This window comes from Octodon degus, unplaced genomic scaffold, assembly GCF_000260255.1.
Source record: "Octodon degus isolate 3935 unplaced genomic scaffold, OctDeg1.0 scaffold00001, whole genome shotgun sequence".
NCBI lineage: Eukaryota > Metazoa > Chordata > Mammalia > Rodentia > Octodontidae > Octodon > Octodon degus.
The window spans coordinates 19,714,310-19,719,649 of record NW_004524577.1 but is presented as its reverse complement, the minus strand read 5'-3'; the positions used below and the strand labels follow the sequence as shown (position 1 = coordinate 19,719,649).

Sequence of the window (5,340 nt, the reverse complement as noted above, 5' to 3'; positions counted from 1 at the left end):
AATATTTTCTCATCACTGTGGACAGTTTTGGATAGTTCAGATCTTATCACAATTCAAGACTTATGAGAATTCTATCTTTTTATGCTATGATTCATCAAAACAGTATTTAACTATATTGGTAGTATGTTCTGGAAACATATCAAAATTCCTCAACACTATTCTTCTTATTATTTGACATATTATTTAAGCATTCACTTTTATTCTAGGGTAGTTTTATGCATGAATAGGTGGTAAGTAGACTATGACTTTTTCTTTTGCATTTCTAAGGAGAAATACTAGCATGCTACAGAAGAGTGGCACTGTGGAGCCTGGGTCTCTGCATCGTCTCAGTTATTCAACTAGATAATGACATAACCAACCAAAATTTTGTTTTAAAGTTATACACTTGATTTCAATTTTACATTTGACAATTTTTAAATTTTATTTTATTTATTTATTATTTTTTGGTGGAACCAGGGATTGAACTCAGGCCCTTGCACTTGCCAGTCAAGTACTTATTCTACTGAGCTGTCTCCCCAGTCCCCACAATTGTTTTAATACATAACTTTCTCCACATATTCTTCGTTGCCAAAATAAAGAACTATGAATGGCAAATTCAATCTTACTTCTTTGTGACATTTTATTCTGTAAATTTAAGGAACCTAAAATCATCTCTTTATTTCAGAGCAAAATACTTACCAAGCAGGCACTTCACCACTGAGTTATTTCATCAGTTCCCCCAAATCATCTTTTTGAGTCATTATGTGGCTAAGATGATGTGTTACTTAAGTTTATTTGTTCATTTTATATTTGTTACATGGTGTCACTATGCAGCTTGAACTCCTACTGATCCTTCTATTTTCAGCCTCCCAAGACTGGGATTTCAGGCATGTGCCACCACACTCGGTCTGGGTGGCTGGTTCAGTGAGTCTGGGGGTGGGGCCAGCTGGGCACATGGAGCTGGAGTTTGAACTCCGGTCCCTGTGCTTGTCTAAGCAAGGGAGTAGTCTGCTGAACTATCTCGTCAGCCTGTACCACTGAAGTTCACTTTTGACAGAACTACTTGTGTCTTTGTGTCTTGGGAAAGCTACCAAGAATTTATCAAGTCTTTTTACACATGGGATCCAGAAAACACACAAAATATAATAAGTTCTATTTTTGATGATTCTTTTTTTTTTTTTTTTGGAACCGGGGATTGAACTCAGGCCCTTGCACTTGCCAGAGAAGCGCTTATTCCACTGAGCCATCTCCCCGGCCCCAATAAGTTCTATTTTTATCTAAATATAGAATTCACATAACAATAGCCAGTGATAACAGAAATGAAAAAAATAGTACTTTCTGTGAACAAATACAGTAAATTATAGCCAAGAAAGAAAATTTACACATATTAGTGTTTATTTTAAAAAGCTTTAATTTTCTTAAATCGTTTCTCTGGTCCTACATTCTGAAATCAGAGGAATGCTTTTAAGTGCTTCAGGAATCAAGTGCAATTGGTGAGTAACATTTTACAACAAGTCATTGCTAGGAACATAAAGAAATTGTGGTAGAGATATGCTGTTAGATATTACTCAACCTTAAGATGATACTGACTCTATCATTAGCCCCAACACAAATAAAACTAGAGCATGTGCGAAGTGGAATAGGCCAGACACAAACGTACATATATATTTAAAGTACATGGAATCTTCAAAAGAAAAAAAACAAATATAGAATTCAACAGTGGTTATCAGGCTAATACCCAAGACAGAAGTGGAGGGAGGAAATAAAGTTCCTACTTAACCAAAAAATGTGTCTATGTTTTACCTTTCATACGATAATAAAATTATAGCAATTAATTATTATTTAAAAACATGTACAAGGGCTGGCAAGGAAGTTCAGTGAACTAAGCACCTGCTTTGGCAAGCACAGGGACCGGGGTCGATTCCTGGTCCTGCATACACACCACCCAAAAACTGAGGGGGGGACCTTGAGCCACGGACTGAGTCTGGGTGAGGCAGCACATGCCTGTAATCCCAGATCTTGGGAGGATGAAAAACAGGAGGATCACTAGACTCTGAGCTGCGTAGTGAGACTCTGTAATAAATAAATAAAAATAAAGAATAAAAACATGTACGGAGAAATAATACAACAATGAAATAACTTAAATGGTCATGAGGCCTCATTTGTTCTAGACCTCCAACATGAATAATCATAAATTCATAAGAAAGTAAAAACATGTTATCCTCATTGAGCATCAGCACTGAGCATCTAAGGACAGTATTTGTATTAAGATGATTCACAATAAACCCCTTTAGCTCTACTCACTACACTGCACCTGCTTCATTTATCACCAGGGCACCTTAGACTCTTCCTGCCTCTGTACACACATCCTGTCCCGCGTTCTGCACAACCTGGTTTCCTATTTTAATTCTGTTGTCAATAAAGAAGAAAATGGAAGTGAACGTGGCTGAACAGAGGAAGGATCATGTTGGAGATACTCAGAGAAAGTGAAATGAAAACACAGAAAACCTAGCTGAAACAAGAGACTTATCGATCAAACAAAACATAGGCATGGTAGTTTATACATAGTTGAAGCAGTCCCAGGGGTCTTCCTACAGGATCCCTGCTATGCATAATACAAGAATGACCATTCCAGGAAGTTCTCAAGGAGCTACTAGGAGCCTAACAGCCCAGAGCATCAAGACACATAAGATACACTAAGGATACATGGCCCCTCACCTCTCTTACTCTCCTGCAAACAGAGAACATAGCAGCTCTCAGCTTACTTCCTCAGAAAACACCAGAAGCAAGTGATTGGCACACTATTTCCTCTCTGAAGCTCAGTTATTTTTTTCCCAGGTTACAACAGGATCACAACCAGCCCCAAGGAGTTGAGAGTCATTATTTTTTTAAATTTAATTTTATGTATTTGGTACAGAGTCGCACTATCCAGCTGGCACATATAATGATCCTCCTGTTTCAGCCTTTCCAGAGCTGAGATTACAGGACAATGTCCTGTCTTGGTGGCCTCCTTGGTGCACTGGGGGTGGGGCTGGCACAGCATGTGGTACTGGGGATCCAACCCAGGTTCTTGCGCTTGCCTAGGAAGGCACTTAGACCTCTGAGCTATCTCTGCAGCCAGACAGTCAACATTATTGAACTCCTATGCCCAACTTATAGTGCAAGAGAGGAGCATCAAACCTGCAGGGACACAGGGAAAGTGGGTGAGCCTGGAGTCCTCTGGGGAAAAACACTCCAGGAGGGCAGGGCAGTAAATGCTGTGTGATGGACAGAAACTGCAGAGTCAGTGAGGAGAGAACCCTCACCAAACCACAGCACTGAGAGAAGCAGCTCTCCTCAGCCAGACAAGCTCCCACCAGAGTGAGAGAGGACAGAGACGCATGAGTGGGGTGGAAGAGAGGAGAACAGGAATGACTAGGAGGGGCCATGCAATGTGGGTCTCAGAGCAGCAGTGGAAGCACATAGGGGAAGAAGACATGAGCAGGCCACAGAGGGGCAGCCAGAGTGTGGTTGGCTGAAGCCTCCAGCCCTGGACCTCACTGCTAAAGGCCAAGTTCAGCTTGATAGATTGACGAGCTGAGAAAAACAGGTTTCCAGTCCTGGCCCTAGTGCAGGCTAGATGTGATTGCCCCAGAGCCAGCACGAATCCCAATAAAGACTGGCTGGCGTCAGCCAGTATAGAGCTGGGCTGTGACTTAGACACTAGAATAGGACTGTGGAGATCACGGAGTAGGCAAGCTGCTAGTCAGGGAAATTCCATTTTGTGGCTCTTATTGTTGCTCAGATTTTAAATTGATTTCCTGGTATTATTTGTTGTTATTTCTCATTCTCTTTATCCTATTGTTTTTTCTTTTTATTTTTTTTATGAAGGTGAACATTTGCTTTAGTTTTTCTAAAGACACATTGATCTTTTGCTTCCTCCTTCATTCTTTGCCTCTTATCTTTTCCAGTTTTCCAAATCTCAGATGCCCTTCCTTTGTCCTTCACCCTTGCCTCCAATATCTTTTTCATTAATTTATTATTCCTTTATCCTTCTAAAATCTTTTATATGTACACACATACACACACACACACACACACACACACACACACACACACACTAAAACAACTCTACTTAGGGGACATTCAATGCATATAAGTCACTTGTTTGTGTTTGATTTTGTTAATATTGTATCAATATAGGTCCATATAACTTGTTACACATAGCAATATATAGAACTATATAATCAGAGTTCTCATTCCTATTGTTAATGGTATCAAACTAATTGTTATAAAAAATGTCAGTTTCACTATTTTTGCTGCCTCTCCTGCAAGAATGAAGACCATTCTTAGCAATCAGACTGTGGACATTGCAGAAAATGCCGACATCAATCTGAAAGAACGCACAGTTATTGGGAAGCACCCCAGAGGAACCCTCCGGAGGGACTTCAACCACATCAATGTGGAACTCAGTCTCCTTGGGAAGAAAAAGAAGAGGCTCTGGGTGGAGAAATAGTGGGGAAACAGAAAGGAGTTGGCAACTGTCCGCATGATCTGTAGCCATGTACAGATCATGATGAAGGGGCTCACACTGGGCTTCCGTTACAAGATGAGGTCTGCGTGTGCTCACTTCCCCATCAACATATTTATTCAGGAGAATGGGTCTTTTGTCAAAATCCAGAATTTCTTGGGTGAGAAATACATTCGCCGAGTTCATATGAGAGCACGTGTTGCTTGCTCAGTATCTCAAGCCCAGAAAGATGAGCTTGTCCTTGAAGGAAATGACATTAAGCTTGTTTCAGATTCAGCTGCTTTGATTCAACAAGTCACAACAGTCAAAAACAAGGATAACAGATAATGTTTGGATGGTATCTATGTTCTCGAAAAGGAAATAGTTCAGCAGCCAGATGAATCAGGTCCAAGAGTTAATCCAGGCTCAGAATCAAGCTTCTGGATTGCAATGTCCATCTATAATATTTTAATGAGACCATAAAAGATCTTTATTAAATAGAAAAAAGATGTTAGTTTCTAAGTTGTGTTTGATACTATTATTATTAATAATTGCCCTGCTCTATCCAGAGTGTCATACCTTTTGTGATCAGTTATTCATCCTGTTTGGCAACACTGTGGCTGCCTGCGATCATCGTTGCCATAGTCCATGGACAAAGGACTTGATGCTGTACCAAAGAGAGAGCAACTTCTCCTCCTTAATGAATCAAGAAGTTAGGGTTTCGGGACATATTTAAAGCCAAATCTGAACTACACCTAGAAGACATTTCTGAAGAATAATAATTTCCTACAGAGGCTTCAATACTAGTGATAAACTACTTACCATAAAAATTTTATTAGCAGGGGCCGGGGAGATGGCTCAGTGGAATAAGC

General features: G+C 40.1%; 1 pseudogene; it reads left to right on the top strand.

The window, feature by feature from the left end:
• The first annotated feature begins 4,294 nt into the window (after positions 1 to 4,294).
• LOC105742332 lies at positions 4,295 to 4,816 on the top strand (annotated as a pseudogene).
• Positions 4,817 to 5,340: the final 524 nt, after the last annotated feature.